Below are 21,475 nucleotides of genomic sequence, written 5' to 3'. Positions count from 1 at the left end.
CTTTTGAACACTTCCCTAACGTGAATTTTCACTGTGGTCTACATGCCTACTAGCTACATGCTCATCTGTAAGCGGCTAATATGTGGGATCAGAAAGGGGACAGTTATTTATTGCTGGCCTCGAGGTGGGGAGGAGAACACATTCGATTTCCGCCCTAGGTTTCCTGCTTTGATATAGAACAGATGACTTATTGCCGTCTGCGCCTGGTTCTGCGTTCCACGATCGGCCACCAACAAAAATAGATATTCCAGGCAAATTATGTTTTGACCGTGAAAGCTATAGCGTTGTTCTGATTTCTTCCACTCTACATGTTTGGTGGGCTGTTGATTCTGAATCTGAGGTTTGCCAACAAAATTTCGTGACGCAATGTTGACAAAATGAAAAAATGGTAAATCTTATTATTTGAAAGTTCTTTGTTTTAAAGTCAGATACTAAAAGCTTTTCGTAAATAACCTCCCTATTTGGGATGAAAGTACAGTCATACTCAAAACTATCCCAACGACCTGAATTGCATTTCGCATGTTTCGCATGCAATCAGCATAACGCAGCTGTCTAGCAGGTCCTCTAATCGCTCCTTGGTACAGTCGTTTGACTATTGAAAATGGTTCCAACAAGTCACCACTAGAAAACACTGTTCTGTATCGCAGTAACTCATGATGTAAAGTAATAAAAAATGGTTCAAATGGCTCTGAGCACTATGGGACTTAACATCTGTGGTTATCAGTCCCCTAGAACTTAGAACTACTTAAACCTAACTAACCTAAGGACATCACACACATCCATGCCCGAGGCAGGATTCGAACCTGCGACCGTAGCAGCCGCGCGGTTACGGACTGAGCCCCTAGAACCGCGAGACCACCGCGGCCGGCTGTAAAGTAATACAAATATGCTACAAATATCAGGGAACACCTTATCACAGATAAGACTGTCCTTAAGGCTTGTAAGCTCACATTTATTACAATAAACGATATACCTGAAATGTTACCACACTCATTATTACGTCAGATACGTAATGCACGTAGTAAGTTCGTCGTATTCATGATTTCCTCTTCAAAGTAACATACAGTACTTTTTATTTAACACAAAATGATATTAAAAATTTAAGTTATCCACGAGCAGCTAGTTGAGAATATGTATGAACTTCAAATGACACGACGAACCGTCACGTTCTGCATATGGATTCAAACCCAGGTCAGGCAGACTAATTGAAGATTTCGTGACTGACGCAAACTAACAGTCATTCCTGATTAGGCATACAGAGAGTGATATACCTCGATTTTAGACAGTATCAGTTAGCAAATATCAACTTTAAATTACATAACACAATCTAATATAATGGAGCTTTGAACATAATTCCCTTCACTTCTCAACCCAAAATAGTCGCATGTGGAAAAAGGGCTAACTTCTGTGACATTTTGTTCTTTTCAGGTTTAATAGAAAGAGAGGCAGCAGATGCATCTCGAAACTTTTGTATTATGTATAGGGAGAGCGCATCGTGCCCAAATACGTCAGAAAAGTATTTTCTACATTAGGTGTCGTGTGGTAGTGGCATTTTATTCTTCTTCAAACATTGTTTGACAGCTTTAACTCAGAATAAGTTTTCTACATGCATGTAATCAATAAACTGCATGTGCAGCGTCAGACTGTTATAGATAACATCAGAGAATTCGCATATATCGTTGATGATTAATTTCACTCTCATGTTTACTATTGTTTCAACAGCACTAAAGGAAACCTTACGAAAACTGTGCACTGTATTATAAGAAATGAAATAAAACTACCCACGATAACCTTACGACGAAAGTCTGTTTTAATAAAACTGAGTAGCTGTACACAGACATGCCTCTATCGACACGAATTAGTAAAACACTACTCATTTAAATTTTTATTGGGCCTGTGTTTAATTGGTATGCTGTGTCATACTCAAGAGGTATGCAAATGTGGCATTTCACAAATATAGTTATGTATTTCTAGATACCCAAAATTTGCTTGTCAGCAGCGGAAAGAGGCGTTACCTGTTGTGCAGCATTGTAAGTTTTTCGCTATTGCACTATGAGCCGAAAGTATTTTCTTGCGATTTCCTTATTGATGTTTGATCTGACTGCTTGTAGCTCTTTCACAGAAGGGGTAGAAACGTTGAAGTCAGTGAGACTGAAACTGAGAACCATAACAGACGCTTTTTCACAGGTCAGCCATGTTACCACAGAGCTAGCGAACAGGTATGTGTGTGGGCTTCCTCTTACGAGGCCAGTAGTGGCTAGAACTCATAAACCGCTGTTTAAAGGACAAGATTAGTTGCGATTTCCACCTGCAACGACTTTCCTGGGCTGAAAACCGTAAGTTTACATTCTTTTGTTACACGGCAAGCGATAATAATTGAGATTATTCAATGGAAATGACAGGTAAAATCAAGTGAACTTTGAGGCTTAATTCCATGCACACAAGGAAGTAACTCGTCGATCACAGAGTTGCCAAACATACATTGCCTTGTTGCCAAATCTCAGTTACACTACCAGCAGGAAGAAGACGAACGGATGTGATCCTACAGTGGGCTGGAAAGTGACCATAGCTGGTGTCTCCAAGTTGCAGCTGCTACAGCCTGGAATACGTAATGCGACTGATTCGCATTTCTGTAAGTAGGTTTAGGGACTGGAGCGTAGTTACTAAAAATACTCAGAATTGACTGCAAACTAAGCATCATAAATCAGTAACTCTCATAGTTGTTTTTATATTTCTTTCGCAAGTGTACTCAAAACTAAGAAATTCATTCACAGGCGTTTTCGTGCCTCGCCGATAGTCGAGCACAACAAACAAATAAAAAAAAAGTGTGTGTGTGTGTGACAGAGAGAGAGAGAGAGAGAGAGAGAGAGAGAGAGAGAGAGAGAGAGAGAGAGAGGGAGAGGGAGAGAAATGAAAAAGAATGAGAGAGAGAGAGAGTGTGTGTAAAAAATTGTTGTAAAGAAATTGAATCATGATATGTAAAGAAATCTTTCATTTAAAATGACACGTTCCACGTCATTACGAAATGTCGAATTCATGATCTATGGAACAAGAATTAATCTAATATAATCACATCATATTGATGACTAGCCATGAAGAGTCATGAATTGCCGAAATTTTTGCTAATACCAGAAACCAAACCTAAACTTGAAAATAAAAGACGACAATTTTTGTAATAAACCGGGACCGCTATCAAGTCCCTTTCGTCCCTGTTAGCTACCCACGAAAGATGTGTGATATACCTCCATTCTGAAATAACAAAGTGTGCATGCATTTAAAGATGAAGTGCAAGATGTGAAGTTCTGTGACGGAGATACGAACCCAACACGTAATCGGATTGTTAACTAAGAAAAATCAAATGTTATGTATCGGTTTTTCTTATGAACTGCTAGCCACAGCGCTGCGAGATAATGCAAATGGCCGGGTCTAGACTTCAGACAACGAGAGAAACAGTTACAGCTTTTCTTTTGCGCTGCACGACGTTTTTTACAAACAGATAGCGCAATAGAATAGCTTAAGTGGAAAGGAACACTTTCTATTTAAATTTCTGCATCCTACACTGTTGGCAGTTTGTGTAGGTGGCAGTTACGTGATTTTATTTCGGTGATTACAAAATAGAGTCGAATGTATGCACTGGGTAGCCGAGGCAGCTAGTTCATGGTGATTCGGTCAACCAAGTAAATGAATTTACTGAACATGCTGCAATTTACTACAGGGAGCCTGTGTGTCAGAATTCTCATCCAGTGTGGCGCAACGGCGTTACAATAGAAAAATGAGTCACAGAAAAGAGGGTTTGGTGGTCTGTTGCACTGATGGTAGGTTCTTATATCTATGGTCTGGGTTCGATTCCCATTTCTGTCAATGATTTTAGATAGGGAGAGAAAGATTCCATTCTCTTCTGACTACAGCAAGTGAAGAAGATATAATAGCAGTGTGGTCTGAATTTCACATTAAAGATGAGATTCCTTCACTGCCAAGTAGACGTTAGGTTGAACTACAATAGAGTCTAGAGTGGCGACATGTAGAAACTCCGTCACCAGTAACATTTCTTATATTAGTTATTTATTTCTAGTGACGAAACAAACGTTATGTAGAGTCACAGGAGACTTATTCCATCTTTTATCTGATCTTCTGTATGTCGATAAAATTGGTTCTGAACTGAGAACCCAACTCAGACCGCCCTTAACGCGGAATTTGATCCCTTCGTGGCAATACAGCTCGGCTAAATTTGTTGTTTGTTCAAAACTGCAGATTCCTCAACATCTCCACATATTATGTGTGAGTGGGTTCGAATCCTGGCCCACCACTAAAGATTTCATTATGTATTATCAAGCTCTAGCATGAGAACACCTATCTGCTGGTGGATAATAATTTTCATTTTTAATGTTTTTTCATTCGTTGTCAACACTAACGATATCTGACGTTTTTGACTCCCAGTGGGACACAGAACTATTTGCGAGATCGCTGTAAGTTCAAGATGTTATTCCGAGCTGCTGGTGGAGAAAAATTCGGTAGCTGTCGTCTCTTTGTGTGTAGTCAACAACGATATGTGTGGGGCTCTATTCCCAGTGAGCACTGAACTCTTCGTCATATTATTTCTAGTTCAAACATGCACACATGTCGCTGCTGGTGCAACAAACCCATATTTAACGTTCGTTTTCTCTAGAATATAACAGCGATAGGTGCCGGGTTGGAGTCCTGGGAAGGAAAAAATTAATGTTTACTCTCGTCATTTCAGTTAAAACATCTAGCTACTGGCAAGGAAACCCGATATGTCACAGTTGGTTGTGTTTCGATGTCAATCCGATTATGTTCTGGGTTCGAATCCCTGTCCAACACAAAGCTTTACCTCACGGCATTTCAAGTAAGTTACCTGTGAAGAAGCAATATTTAACATCTCTCGTAGTTCGTTAACAGGGACAAGAGATGCTGGGGAGAAATTCGCGTCCATTAAAAATGTTTGTGTTATGTAATTTAAAGTTGATATTTGCTAACTGATACTGTCTAAAATCGAGGTATATCACTCTCTGTATGCCTAATCAGGAATGACTGTTAATTTGCGTCAGTCACGAATTCTTTAATTAGTCTGCTTGACCTGGGTTTGAATCCATATGCAGAACGAGACGGTTCGTCGTGTCATTTGAAGTTCATACATATTCTCAACTAGCTGCTCGTGGATAACTTAAATTTTTAATATCATTTTGTGTTAAATAATAAGTACTGTTTGTTACTTTGAAGAGGAAGTCATGAATACGACGAACTTACTACGTGCATTACCTATCTGACGTAATAATGAGTATGGTAACATTTCAGGTATATCATTTATTGTAATAAATGTGAGCTTACAAGCCTTAAGGACAGTGTTATCTGTGATAAGGTGTTCCCTGATATTTGTAGCATCGTGGTAATACTTTACATCATGAGTTACTGCGATACAGAACAGTGTTTTCTAGTGGTGACTTGTTGGAACCATTTTCAATAGTCAAGCGACTGTACCAAGGAGCGGTTAGAGGACCTGCTAGACAGCCGCGTTATGCCGGTTGTATGCTAATCAGGCGAAATGCAGTTCAGGTCGTTCGGATACTTTTGAGCACGACTGTACATAGAATTTCATACAAATTTCTCTATGAAGTTTTTTTTCCCTCAAACCGTTGGAGCTCAAGAGATAGTTGAAAATTGACGTAATTCCACTGTATCCGCAAAAATCCACTTTTTCCACTAATGTATTATTAAGGGCTGTGAGTGAATTCCTCTCAATTCTCTGTATATACCCTACTTAGATCGTATATGTAAAAGTACAGATAATTTTTTCAGAAATTGCGGACTGTTCAGGCTATTTAATTAAGTCCGAAATTGCATAAATACGATTACAAAAAAGTTAAAATTCCAGTCAAACATCTTGAAACATTGTTATACTAGCTTCTCCCGGCAACAAGTGGCTGCGGCTCAATCTACTTAAACGGAAAAGAAAGAAAAGAGGAAGCATACGTTCTAATACGTATGAGAACTGGATATACGTCTTACTCATCTTCTCTCCCCTGTCTTTGTCCACCTCCTCCTCCCAGTCTCTTTTCCATCTCCCCCCCCCTTTCCACCGTCCATCTTCTTCTCTTTCAGTCGATCTCCTCCTATCCATCTCTCTGTCCACCACATCCTGCTTCCTTTCTCTGACCACCTTCTCTCCCCCCTCTCTCTCCATCTTCTCCTGCTTCCTCTCTTAGTACATCTTCTCCCCTGTGCTTTCTGTTTCCATTTTCTCCTTCCCCTCTCCCTGGCTTTGAGGCTTGTTAGATGGTATTGCATATTCGGATTCTATAATGGTATTCTAATCATAAGCCTGTAATCCATAAATAGAATTCTCTTGTTTGCTAACAACGTTTCATCGTATATCCCACTGGCGTCCAATTGTTCATTGGTGTATTGTGACAAATTTAAAGTAAATCGGTCAAAATCTTTTCGAAATTTTTGGTAACACATTTATTTATATGTTATGTATACTAAAAATAGGTATACAAAAACATGCGCATATTCGAATGCAACATTGTGCTAAAATTTCAAAGCAACCGGTGAAGAACTTTCGGAAATATATAATACTGAACATGTATATTTCTATAGATTACATATGATTATATATTATATTATTATATGAGCAAAAATTACATGTTCCGTTGTTGTTTAGGCTGTCCTGGCTGAAGTTCTTTAAATGCGGTGGGTCGTGGCACAGGTTTGAGTTGTTCTATCATCAGCTTCTGGGCGCCTCCATCTGAAAAACGAAAGGGGTGGTAAGAAAACAAACAACTTGTGATCATATCTAAAGGAGAGGTGAATAGTTACTAAATCTGTTGGGAGATAAGACACACCTTCCTCATCGTGTGTCTTTCTTCAGTCTGTTATCTGTCTCTTTCTTTGGTCTTTTCTTCGTTTTTGACAGTGCTGCCTTCCGAGGGTTCGACGTTTTCATACAGCCCTTCGCCTTATGTGCATATTGCGGAATAATGAAAACCGGCCTTGCTGTATCCACAGTTGCGTTAGTAGCCACTTTTTTTGCATTTACAAGTAATGACCAGAGTACGGTGTAGGGTTCAAAGTCGTTGGCACTTGCAAGAGACCACTCCTTGTTGTTTCCCACCCCCACTCGTTAGGATCTTTTTGTTGATCATAGTGTGATTTGACCAGGTAACCATTGCTGCACCTGAAAGCAAGCTCTCGGTGAATATCTCTGGTAATCCATCGAAAACAGTGGTACGGCGCCCAGCATGAAGTACTTGATGAATGACAATTGAAACCAACAGTTATATTGTAATCCAGTGTCGTTTATTCAAAACATGCTAACAGTTTCGGCGTCACAAAACGTCATCTTCAGACCACAAGCGTAATCTGCCATCAACATACGAACCACAGTGACAAAGACCGACGGAATCTTCAAATGGAAACAGTACTAATTATCAATCATGTTACACTAGCATGTCCAACCAACAACGTCGAGTACAGTAGGGCCAAAGTCAACTGGATTCCGTTATGTAGCCGTCACAAACCCACCAACGGTCAGACGCTGCACTCGACTTTTTGGGCTGCACATGCTGGCGTAACATGCTTAATAAGTTGTACTGTTTCCATTTGAAGACTCCGTCGGTCTTAGTGATTTGTACACTGACGGAAGATTACGCTTGGATCCTGAGATGATGTTTTTCTGGCGTCGAAAATAGTAGCAAGTTTTGAATAGACGACGTTGAATTACAATACACCTGTTGGTTTCAATTATCATTATTGAAGTACTCAGTGAATGTTGTCATGCGGCAGTTTCGGTGGGGGTAGTGAGGCTTTTCTGGTATTAACTTTTGTATGGTGAAAATATGTACTGCCCGTTTCTCAGATCGTTCAGGCTTGTCGCATTTCCTTTCCCATACAGAGCCATCAGAAAAACGTTTACTGGTTCGAAAATCTCATCCTAATCTGGCACTTATGACCTCAACTAAGAGATTGCATTTCTTTTTGAATAGGGTGCGTTTCACAATTGGTAGTGTAAACTTACACGGATCAAAATGTACGAGGGAAAAAGATGATAATTCACTGGTGTGAAAAAATGTTCTGAAACTGGTCTTGATGAAGCGAGAGACTCAATAAAATGAAAAAAAGTGCAAGACAGAATTATATTTGCATAGTACTTAAAAACAGTGTGAATTTGAGAACAGTTATTTTTTATATAATGGAGCTAGTATAATGGCACAACAGATGAAACTAGACTGTATTCTGTTTAAAACTAGGACAATTCTCTGAGTTAGTTTTGAAGTGGAGAAAGTGGCGCATCACCCCATTGGAAAAGGTTGTGCGTATCGGCATAGCACCGCGTGGCAACCTGCTGGCCCGCGTGACACGGGCAAATGAATTCCACGCCCAGGGTTCCTGGAAACAACATGCACATCACGTCACGGCCCAGCTATCGGTAGAGCACTTCCCTGCGAAAGGCAAAGGTCCCGAGTTCGAGTCTCAGTCCCGTACATTTTTCATTTGCCAGGCGATTTCATATCAGTGCACCCTCCGCTGCAGAATGAAAATTTCATGCTGAAAGGGCAACACTAATGGTCACAGCTTTTGTTTGTCGCAAGTATCGGGAAGATGCTGGCGTTCAAACGAGCATTCCTCTTGCGATCCATACGTGAATGGAGAGGGAAGATGCCCAAATAAATTGTAAAATGCGAAGTAAGCTCTGTCAAGCACTTCAAAGTGGTTTGCAAAGAACAGAAGCAGATGTAGATACACAATTTTAACTATAAAAATTGTTTTCATGTCTTTAAGCCACGTATTATGCCGATACGTGTATATGCACCATTCTTTAAGTTTATTTTAAAGTATTTCTGGAGTCCACCCAAGATCATCCGGCAGACATTTATTTAAGGATCTAGGGATATTCACAGTAGCTTCTCGGTATATATACTCTCTTATGAAATTTGTTATTAACAAACAAACCCAATTCAAAAGTAATAGCACTGTGCATAGCTACAATACTAGGAGAAAGGATGATCTTCACTATTCAAGATTAAATCTAACTTTGGCACAGAAAGGGTTGAATTATACTGGCACTAAAGTCTTTGGTCACTTACCAAATAGTATCAAAAGTCTGACAGATAACCAACAAGTATTTAAGCAGAAATTAAAAGAATTTCTGAATGACAACTCCTTCTACTCCATAGAGGAATTTTTAGATATAAATTAAAAAAAAAAAAATAAAAAAAATAAAAAAAAACAAAAAAAATGAAAAAGTTGTTATATTAACTTAAGTATGTTGTTAAATTAACTTAATTATGTCATGTATTGGAAAATTTGACTCGTTCCACATCATTACGAAATATCGTATTCATGATCCATGGAACTAGTATTAATCTAATCTAATCTAATCTAATCTAATCTGACAGGTTATCAAGATTTAAGTATGTTTGAACGTGGTATTATAGCCGGCGCACGAACGATTGGACACAGCATCTCCGAGGCAGCGATAAAGCGGGAATTTTCCCGTACGACCATTTCACGAGTGTACCATGAATGTCAGGAATCCCGTAAAACATCCAATCTCCGACATCACTGCGGCCGGAAAAAGATCCTGCAAGAGCGGGTCCAACGACGACTGAAGAGAATCGTTCAACGTGACACAAGTGCAACTCTGCCGCAAATTGCTGCAGATTTCAATGCTGGGCCACTGACAAGTGTCAGCGTGCATACCATTCAACGAAACATCATCGATATGGTCTTTCGGAGCCGAAGGCCCACTCGTACCATTGAAGACTGCACGACACAAATATTTGCGCCTCTCCGGGGCCCATCAACACCATTTGGACTGTTGATGACTGGAAACATGTTGCCTGATCGGACGAGTCTCATTTCAAATTTTATCGAGCGGATGGATGTGTATGGGTATGGAGACAACCTCATGAATCTATGACCCTGCATGTCAGCAGGGTGGAGACTCTGGAATGGTGTGGGGCGTGTGCAGTTGGAGTGATACGGGACGCCTGATACGTCTAGATACGACTCTGACAGGTGACACGTACGTACGTACGCGTCCTGTCTGGTCACCTGAATCCATTCATCTCCATTGTGCATTCCGAAAGACTTGGACAATTCCAGCAGTACAATGCGATATCCCACACGTCCCGAGTTGAGGAACACTCTTCTGAGTTTAAACACTTCCGCTGGCCACCAAACTCCCCAGACATGAACATTATTTAGCATTTCAGGGATGCCTTGCAACGTGCTGTTCAGAAGAAAACTCCACCCCCTCGTATTCTTATGGATTTATGGACAGCCCTGCAGGATTCATGGTCGTGTTGCGGCACTTCTGCGTGCTCGCGGAGGCCCTACACTATATTAGGCAGGTGTACCAGTTTCTTTGGTTCTCCAGTGTACTATGGTAATAATTCTCTACGCCAGGCACGGGCAACCATTAATGACCCTCGGGCCAGTTACACAGCCTTCCATGCGAAGCTCAGGGGCTGCTTGGTAGCGTGATTCTACAGCAGTGTTCCTAGCGCATGAAGTCATGACTATAGCGGCCGTTGTAAAGCACCCCTTCTGTTCAAGCAACATTTTGTTTCCTTATTTTCCAGTTTTACAACTTTGTGTCCCGTCTTCAGATATTATGTAGCATTCAGTGAGTAAAGCGGTACTGCAGAACTCACACAGTTGTGAGTAATGTTTCATTTGCCATGCTGACCGAGGGAGCCGGTGAACCATATTGCAGAGTCAGTGGTGTGAGGCGTTCGCTAGAAGTGAGAGGTCCCATTATGTCAGCAGCAGCGAGGTACATAGGGAAAGCATAGTTATTCTGGTGGAAAGCAAGTAATCTTGTTTATTAAATATCTGCTAATTAAAGTCGCTTTTTCCAATACATATGGTAGGAGAAGTTACAAGTCCCAAGTACTTTCTTACAACACTGGCCATTATTAATTGAGTCGATATTGTTAGTTTGTGGTGTTTAGTAAGTAACTAAATCATAATGGTATTCCTTTTGAATGTTTTTCCTACTAATATAGCTTCATCACAGGAAGCTGAAGCTGAACTGCACTTTAAAGAGAATCCGATGCCGCTGATACTGCGTCTTCGAGTGACATAAAATACGAGAACTTCTCGCGAAAACAGGTAGAAAAATCCTACACTACTACTCGTCCAGTCCAAGGACAGATTGTCTCTATCTTCGCAGAACACTGATGGAAAAGCACGGCCAATCATACCGTCCGCCTCTTAGTCCATCCTCTACGGGCTCACTGGATGAACTGAGACATTTCTGGGGTTTTAGTACAAGTGAGGGGTCTTGCACCGTAAAGTTAATTTTTGCGGGTCAGGGAACAATATGAATGACACACCTTTCCCGACATTCCACACCAACAAATTATGCCTCAAAACATGCGTTATTTTTTGTGAGTACACAGAGTTTTTGTTCAGCCAGTCTTCATACGTTTACATTTGTTTATGCTTCGTGAATATTGTTTCCGTACTGATGACCTTTAACCATAGCTCCCTTAAAGATTTCCGTTACAAAATTTTGCAATACCATTAGTAAAGAAACAATTTTCACGACGTGTAAATAAATGTACACATCTGAAGATAAGTTTTCCAGGGCATCTAGAAATATCATAATGGAAAAATAATCGCCTATAAAAGCAACTAGTTGCAGCTGATTCAAATTACCTTCATTTCAAGAGTTTCAGAGTTCTAATACGTCTGCAACAGCTAAGAATTATTTACTAATGTTAATATGAGAAAGAAGAGAAAAACAAAATACGGCAATGAGAGGCGAAATCCCAGTGAAAAAAGCAGGTTTTAGCCACAGGCATGTCATTCGCGGGTTGGAAATTCAGTGTGTTAATATCCACAAACATTAGTAGCAAGTGCTTTTTAAACATTGGTTCAAAAATGCTTTTGATGACTGATCGCAAAGGTATGTGTTGTTTCTGTAACAGTAAATAAATTAACTTTCACTGGTCTGACTTAAAAGCTGCAAACCTGAAGCGAACAGAGCGTTGGCGGAAATATCCATAAATACGTCCCGCTTTCACTCTCAAAATTTTCTTTCGCAAGCTGGATTGTAACCAATCGCGGACCAGACGCGGCCTACGGGCCACCGGTTTTTAACCTGTGCGCTGCGTCGAGGAACAAGGAATAATATGTAGATATGTGTCTCTTCTTCCAGTGATTGTGCACATCCCGTTATACCGATAAATCAGCTGTTTGCAAGCTGCATCTTTACCATTTTAGTCATATGATCACAAATATAACGATTACTGGAGAGTCCGTCATAACAGGCCTCGTAAGGCCCAACGGTACCGACCGACCCCCGTGTCATTCTGTGCCGATGCCGTCAATACAAATTAGTCTAGTACGTGGTAATGCTGTTCCGCTGGTTTCAGTTGGGTATCCATGGATGCGTATATGGAGGGGTGTTGTCGGTTTTTGTGACCAGAGCCGCTGCTTCTCAGTCAAGTAGCTCCTCAATTGGCCTCACAGGGGCTGAGAGAAACTCACTTGTGAACAGCACTCGGCAGACCCGGGTGGTGACCTAGCCAAGTATTTAGCAAAGCCCAACAGTGCTTAACTTCGTGATCTGATGTGAACTGGTGTTACCCCTGCGGCATGGGCATTGGCTAACAGTTAACAGAGTCACGCTGAATTATGTCGTTTTTTCACACAACACAGGCACCGGAACAGCTAGTTGCTGTAGTGCGGTTGCAACACGTCTCTGAATGAGAGTTCATATTATTGTCTTCACTTATACCGCGGATTGTGACGAGCCTTCGGATCCATTCTGTGTTTTAGCTTTTTGTTGAACGTGAGAAAGGAAGAAAAGTGAATAACGTAAAAGGCCCCTGAAAGAAAAAGAATAAAATGCAATTCAACCAGTTGACAGGTATTGGTAGCGCCGCTTCGGCCAGAAAGTGCAAACCACCAATCACTGCCTCGCCCATTCGTTCACCTAGTCAGCCAATCTGTTATGAACTACCAGTTTGTGAAATACCTTGTAACCTTGCATTTCCTATAAAGCTGCGCAAAAAAGTTACAAATAATATAATTACAGGCTTGTCACTTTTGATGTGTAGCGTAAGTCTAGACGTGGGTTCAGTGGAGAACAACAAGCGTCAGGAGAGTCATACTGACCCTCCAGCACCGACCAGCCGCTAAAATTACAGAGAGATCTGCCATAACAGGGCAAAATTCACACACTGGCCTCTGAAAGGTTCCTAGGTGGGGTGAGTAGAAAAATGGAGTCAAGTTGCCTCCTTGACCATCTGAGATTCAACCAGTCCATATTCATTACAGCATTTGGAGTCAATTCAGAGCGATGAGATGATGCACTGTCTTAGTCGACATAAAGTTCTCCACCGTATGATTCACGCGGACAGACAAGATGGGTACACAGCATTCATCTGCGAGGAAAGATGACATCTCACGCCAATAATCTCTTTCTTTAAAAGTGAATTCTTTCTTTAAAAATGAGTTAATTTGACATTAAGCACATAAGCGAGAAAAGTTTAAAAATGTTCGAAGTTACTCTAACATTACCTATCCAAATTCAAGAAAATATAATTGATTTTGCCTACTCATATACGAAGTGCTAAAAGAAGGTGAATCACCAGAGATAACTTATTGCATACTAAGATGCTGTGTAAACCATTCTCAAACATCTTGCCGTGTCAATTCATAGTAAAATCTCGAGCTCCATCAGGAACAACTGGCTGTCAAAACTGTTTCTTTTTTCTTTGTTGTTATGTCATACCCTGCCCCATGCGGGCACATGGGATGACGACACTGAACACACACTGCACTTATGGGACATACACAGCAAGCACCTAAGCATCACAAAGAGTAGCTGGATTAAAACCGGAAGGACCCGCCAATGGAGCGGAGGTCAGAGAGAAGGGAGCGAGGAAAGGAGGGTTAGTGGAGGAGAGGGAGGGACAAGGGAGGGCAGAAGGGGAGCCTGTAGCACACCAAGGGGCAGGAGATGGGGAGGGTGGGAGGGAGCAGCCCAGGAAGGAATGCAAAGGCTGGGAAAAGAGAAGGGAGAAGGACAGGGGGAGGGGTAGTGGGGAGGAAATAGAAGAGGGGGAGGGAAAGGACAGGGAGCCCTAGGGAAAGGGGTGGGGAGAGGAAGACGAGGGTCAGAGTTGGAAAGAAAAATAGATATCAGGACGAAGCACATCATCCAGGATGGGGAGATGCGAAAATTTCTTTGGGAGAGGAGGTGGAGCGTGTGGAGATGGAGAGAGTGTGGGACACATTGGTAGAGGAGCAGCAGCAGGCGAAGAATGATAAAGAAAGGGGACACCAGGGAGATCGAGATGGTGGTTGGTGTAGAGGATACAGATGTGTTCAAGGAAAAGAAGGAGATGTGAGAAAGGGATGAGGTCATAGAGGATCCTCGTGGGGATGGGAGACAGATATATAAAGCAAGGTGGAACCCATGGTGTTCAAGGATTTGGAGGGTTTTATACAATTTACGAGGGCTGGAGATCCAGGCGACACATGCGTGACAAAGCATGGGATAGATCAAGGATTTGTAGGTATGAAGGATGGTGGAAGGATGCAACCTTGTCTGGCCAGACAGGAGTTTCAGGAGTTGGAATCTATTGTAGGCTTTGCGTTGGATGGTAAGTGGATGGGGAGTCTAGGTCAAGGATGAGGCCAGGTATTTCAGGGTGGGAGTAGATTGGATAGGATAGTCATGGATGGTGAGATAGAAATCATGGAGCTGGAAGGAGGGGGTGGTAAATCCTATAATGATTTGCCTCGTCAAAACTGCTGCTGTTGTGGCCTTATATAGTGCAAAGACTGCTTCTTATTGGCTGATAATTACTTCATGCTACCGCAGATGGTGTCAACATCTGCACTGGTGACTCGACAATTCCAGCCGTAGTGTAAACATTGCGAAGAATGTCTCTGGCACCTCTGTATCGATAACTCGCTTCCGTGTACTGCTAAGATTATATCTGACCTCAGAGTTCAAGATTTTCTCACACATTCTTATTTCTACATCCTCTTGAATTACAGCAACTGCAGAATTCTCCAGTTCTCGAGTTTTAATGTGCCTTTAATGTTCTGCACAGCGGTCGGAATCGGTGCGAACGGACAGACCGATGTAATTGCTTCCACACTCACAAGGGATGTTGTAAATCCTAGGAATCGTGAGGCCGAGACTGTCGGTAACAGGGTGTAGCATCTGCTTTATCTTATTATGAGGCAGGAAAATAGACTGGATACCTCGTCTTCCCAGGACTGTGCCCATTTTGTTGGATGTAGCATTGCAGAAGGGAAGCAATGCAGTCGGCGTCTCATCACGTGAATGTTGAACATTTTCACCATTCCTTTTCTTGGATAATGCTGACTTCACATCACGAGACCCAAACCCATTCTCTCGGGAAACATATTTCAGCTCCACATACAAATATAAAATATTGTTTGACGAAACAGAAGTTCTGTCCCAGGTTTCTCCATACTGGGACTCTGCAATTAAAGAGGCTGTAGAAATAAAACGTGTGAGAAAATATTCAACTGTGACAGCGGATATAATCTTAGCGACGCACGGAAGCAGAGAAGAGCCAGAGATATTCGTCGCAATGTTTACCCTATGGCAGTAGTGTCAAAGTTGACACCATGTGCCACAGCACGACGTAATTATCAACCAATCAGAAGCCGTCGCTGAGCTATATAAGGCCGCCACAGCAGCAGGTTTGACAGCAAGTTGCTCCTGACGAAGACGATGGAGGTAATCGTCGAAAGCTAGAGGTTTTACCCTGAACTGACGTAGCAAGAGGTCCGAGAGTGTTTTATATAACAGTGCCGTCGCGAAAGACTTCGTTCCCGTTCTAAGAGGCTGCTTACATGACTTTTTACTTACTTTTTTAAATAAGAAAATTTTACATCAATTGTCTCTTCGAGATTCTCTCTCTATCTCTCTCTCATCTGTATTTAAGTTGGGTGGTAGCACAATAAGCTATGTGATTTAAATGATTTGCTGAAAATTACAGACTTAATTTATGTACCTGTGTTTTACTTAGAAGAAATATTTGAAATACTCATTTTCGATGTCGTTAATCAGTCAAAACTGTAAACTGATATTTTCGCAGGAGACCAACTTCCGTAAGATTGCAACTGCATTGTTCAATGACGAAACGATTTGAGCTTCCATTGGCTCTTTCGTCAAGGGGGTTGTATGAGAAAGTGTGGGGGTACATATGACCTAAAGTAACTTTTACTGTGTGAGAGATAATTGAACCAAATTTTGTACATGTTGTCCTCGTGTTATCGGATATAATATGAACTTTTTTCAATTTGTTTATCAAATAATTTGACAAGGATGTTAGTGGATGCTTCTAGGACACCCACTATCACATGAGGAACATTTTCTCAAAGTGCGCTTTACTTGGCACTTTCAGAATGTGGTAGGTTGTTCTTAGCAGTTAGATAAACAAATCTGTGTACCAGTTGTTAACATCGGTCTTAGAACTCACAGAACCATTTTTTGAATTTATGTGTGTGATACACAGAGATTTCTATTTTACAAAAGTTTAAGTACGTTTGACAGTTATGCATTTTGAAAAATTTTGTACCTCAGGAAGTTGTGGTATAGTATATACAAAGTCTGTATTTTTATCTGTAATGGTTTAGCAGAAAATGTTCCTTCTACACTGAAAAATGAAAGCTGTGGGAAATGGAGAAAAAAAAGATTTTATTAGCATTTATGCCAGAAACAAGTACCTTAGTGTTGGCAATAACGTAAACTTGATCTTTCTGATCTTTGTGTAGCTCTTTTTTTCTACTCTGATCCTTCTGTCTGGTCCTTTTGGCAATATTTTTCACTAACTTTCCTGAACTAGCAATACGCACATTATCAATCTCTCCAATAGGTTTTCAACGAAGCAACCTGCATCAAACCCTAGTCTCATAAGGGCCATGATTCTTACCATCACTGACACCACACAAACATCTTATCTTACGAGGAATTTTTGACAACAGCAGATGAGAAACATGATGTTTTTGAGCGCTCTTCTAAATGAAATTATTAAAACTTTCGTTCGGGATTTACGTTCCAATATGTGTGTACGTCTTTAATAAATCGTAGTTAATCTCACCGCAAATGGGCCCCAACCGTCTGTACTATATACACATGTCATCTCTGGTGGCAGGAAATAATAAAATATGGCAGGCAAGGACATAGTCGTGTAGAAAAGCGGACGTGACACTGCGCAATGTTTGAAAGAAGACAGCTTTTACATGATTTGTGGTATGAATTAAACTCTGAAAACTGGATGCGATATTTTTAACATGCAACAAAAGAATCTGGTGGAAAAAAATCAACATTTTGACCAATTTTACATACATTCCTCTTGAGCATTCTCGTATTCGAGAAAGGACCTATGTTCGTAAGAGAAGAAATCCAATCATATGAACTTTTTTATACTTCAACGGTGTAGGAATTTTATCAAAGTTTTCTACTCAAAAGTTAGTGAACAATGACGGGAGCCGTCCACAACGCATTGGCCTGAACATCCAGGTAAGAGAGAATAGTAAAGAAATTTTTCTTTAAATATTCGAATAATTAAATTTTCTTGCTGAAACTGTTCAGAGAAACTGTAAGAATGAAATAATTCCATCGCTGTTGGAATGCGCATTTTTGATCCGGCGAAGAAAACGTACACGATTTCTCGCATGTTTACATGTAGTTTAACTGGAGGAATATTTCGTAAGTAATTTTCTCTAACAAAAAGGCACATTTTATTATGTTTGAAGTTTGTTGGAAGTTCTAAGTGCTCTCTTTATTATCAAACACTAGGTGAGTACATTCCGGGTAATTGTGCCTCGTTTTAAGCAAAACATAGTTTTTCACGGATCTCAATGTTTCTCCTATCCCCTGAACCATGTGTCATACAGCTATATAATTTTGGAGCTACAAGACGACACTGTCCACAAAATTTGTTGCAAATGCAGTTAGTAGGAAAGAAGAAAGAAATCAAACGTTTTACTTGATGACGTCCACGGAGTAAATGTAGTAAGCGAAACATAGTAAGCGACAAACTTTTGTGGTTGATGTCAGCGAGAAAAAAAGTTTCGTTAAAGTGTGAAATAATGCGTGATGTTGGTTGCAAGTCAGCAAGTGCTCTCGCTCTTTAATACTGGATGAATATACAGGGTGTTACAAAAAGGTACGGCCAAACTTTCAGGAAACATTCCTCACACACAAAGAAAGAAAATATGTTACGTGGACATGTGTCCGGAAACGCTTACTTTCCATGTTAGAGCTCATTTAATTACTTCTCTTCAAATCACATTAATCATGGAATGAAAACACACAGCAACAGAACGTACCAGCGTGACTTCAAACACTTTGTTACAGGAAATGTTCAAAATGTCCTCCGTTAGCGAGGATACATGCATCCACCCTCCGTCGCATGGAATCCCTGATGGCCTGATGCAGCCCTGGAGAATGGCGTATTGTAACACAGCCGTCCACAATACGAGCACGAAGAGTCTCTACATTTGGTACCGGGATGCGTAGACAAGAGCTTTCAAATGCCCCCATAAATGAAAGTCAAGAGCGTTGAGGTCAGGAGAGCGCGGAGGCTTTGGAATTGGTCCCCCCCTACCAATCCATCGGTCACCGAATCTGTTGTTGAGAAGCGTACGAACACTTCGACTGAAATGTGCAGGAGCTCCATCGTGCATGAACCACATGTTGTGTCGTACTTGTAAAGGCACATATTCTAGCAGCACCGGTAGAGTATCCCGTATGAAACCATGATAACGTGCTCCATTGAGCGTAGGTGGAAGGACATGGGGCCCAATCAAGACATCACCAACAATGTCTGCCCAAACGTTCACAGAAAATCTGTGTTAATGACGTGATTGCACAATTGCGTGCGGATTCTCGTCAGCCCACACATGTTGATTGTGAAAATTTACAATTTGATCACTTTGGAATGAAGCCTCATCCGTAAAGAGAACATCTGCACTGAAATGGGGATTGAAACATTGTTGGATGAACCATTCGCAGAAGTGTACTCGTGGAGGCCAATCAGCTGTTGATAGTGCCTGCACACGCTGTACATGGTACGGAAACAACTGGTTCTCCCGTAGCACTCTCTATACAGTGACTTGGTCAACGTTACCTTGTACAGCAGCAACTTCTCTGACGCTGACATTAGGGTTATCGTCAACTGCACAAAGAATTACCTCGTCCATTGCAGGTGTCCTGCTCGTTCTAGGTCTTCCCCAGTCGCGAGTCATAGGCTGGAATGTTCCGTGCTCCGTAATACGCCGATCAATGGCTTCGAACATCTTCCTGTCGGGACACCTTCGTTCTGGAAATCTGTCTCGATACAAACGTACCGCGCCACGGCTATTGCCCCGTGCTAATCCATACATCAAATGGGCATCTGTTAACTCCGCATTTGTAAACATTGCACTGACTGCAAAACCACGTTCGTGATGAACACTAACCTGTTGATGCTACGTACTAATATGCTTGATGCTAGTACTGTAGAGCAATGAGTCGCATGTCAACACAAGCACCGAAGTCAACATTACCTTCCTTCAGTTGGGCCAACTGGCGGTGAATCGAGGAAGTACAGTACATACTGACGAAACTAAAAAGAGCTCTAAAATGGAAATCAAGCGTTTCCGGACACATGTGCACATAACATCTTTTCTTTATTTGTGTGTGAGGAATGTTTCCTGAAAGTTTGGCCGTACCTTTTTGCAACACGCTGCAGTTTGGGTATTTGCGCACTGTGAGTTACGATATACATTGTGTGTTGTGTATAAAACTGGGGACCTAGAAACGACGGATAGGCTTCGCCCCGCTGTAGCCCTCAGTGGTTCACAACCCCACAACAGGTCACAGCACTCCACCCACCTCACCGCCGGCCCACACCGAACCCAGGATTATTGTGTGGTTCGGCCACCAGTGGAACCGCCCCCTAGCTCGCCCTCCCCCCCCCCCCTCCCCCCCCCCCCCGCTCCATCACTGGGAACATCTCATACCAGACGAGGGTAGCCCCTAATGTTTGCGTAGTAGAGTAGTTAAGGTGTACACATATATGGTGGCAGTGCTTGCGCAGCAATCGCCGACATAGTGTAACTGAGGCGGAATAAAGGAAATCAGCCCGTATTCGCCGAGGTAGTTGGAAAATGGCCTTAAAAACCATCCACAGGCTGGCCGGCACATCGGACCTCGACACTAATCCGCCGGGCGGATTCGTGCGGGGGGCTGGTACGCCTTCCCACTCGGGAAGCAGCGTGTTAGACGGCACGGCTAGCCGGGCGGGCTAGACATATACATAGTTTATAATTGTGATACTTGTCTCACTGTGTTAAACCTTTTGCATTGATTGTAGCTCTTAATGTATAGATTATGTCAGCATTTTAAATTTTTCAATTAGATCATTGTTTATAAGAAATCTGAAAATCAAATAAGTAATCGGCAACTGTGTGTAGGTTCCGTGCTCTTGGATAATCACTTAGTGATATAGATGAATTATAACCGCAAACGTTTCTGTTTTTATCGATTTTCCATGCTGTGAATACTCTTGTCAGTATCGCCCATTTGGGAGACTTCCCGACTGGAATGTTCCGTTTTGGTTTCAGCGTGCCCGCCGAGCGCCTGGATAGATGATTACTAAATTTACGGAAAGACGCTTTTGAATTACAAATTTCTCTTCCACTTGGCAGGCTCAATTACTGGGCTATTAAATCACAAAAAGTCATACTTTCTCAACTGTTTGAATTAAAGAATTCTTTTATTTACTTTTATTTTAAGTGTAGAATTTTCCGCAATTAAGAACTGTAATCCGCTAAATTTTTTTTTTTTTTAAACTGGTATCCTACCTTTTTGTTCTTCTTTGCATTCACCTTAGCTCCCAAATTTCACTTGTTCAACATGGCATCCACGTAACGTAAACAGATCGAGTATCTCTCTTGTTCCGGAATCCTATGAGAGCGTTGACTTCATCTTAGCCGTGTAGTCAAGACCGGTATCTCGAAGTCATTGCAGTAAAACTTGTACGGGGCAAGTTAATGAGATGCAGCTGTCCCTGGACCTCTTAGGCAGTGTGGTCCACAGCTAAACGTGAGCCATTTAATTAGAGAAGGCTCTAGAAGACACGGCCCGCAACGCCACACAGAGCCAAGCTATGAGTGCAGTAACGCTCGTGTACAAACGAGTAGTACCGGCCACTACTGGCTCGAACTGCCTGAACATGGCGGCGCACATTCCGAATTACTCTGACAACACGGAATTTTTATATTTAACTAGCTGTATCCGGCCATGCTTTGCTGTAGCTCAGAAAAGAAAGAAGCAAACGTTTCTACTGTGTACTGGAACTGGTTATACTTTGTAATATCCTTCTCTCCCCCCTCTCTCTTCGTCTCTTCCTGCACCCTCTCTCTCTCCAGCTCCTCCTGCCCCGTCCTTCAGTCTCCACTTTTGCGA

General features: G+C 41.7%; 1 protein-coding gene across 1 annotated transcript in view; it reads right to left on the bottom strand.

The window, feature by feature from the left end:
• Positions 1-21,475, bottom strand: part of LOC124622912 (B-cell lymphoma 6 protein homolog) — a 379,210-nt gene that overhangs the window by 316,644 nt on the left and 41,091 nt on the right. The window contains exon 2 of the mRNA XM_047148701.1: positions 6,661-6,763. The gene's annotated coding sequence lies outside the window, so the exon portion shown is untranslated. The remainder of the gene's footprint in view (positions 1-6,660; positions 6,764-21,475) is intronic.

The sequence above is a fragment of the Schistocerca americana genome, chromosome 7 (genome assembly GCF_021461395.2).
Source record: "Schistocerca americana isolate TAMUIC-IGC-003095 chromosome 7, iqSchAmer2.1, whole genome shotgun sequence".
Lineage (NCBI taxonomy): Eukaryota > Metazoa > Arthropoda > Insecta > Orthoptera > Acrididae > Schistocerca > Schistocerca americana.
This window is presented reverse-complemented; position numbering and strand designations above follow the sequence as displayed.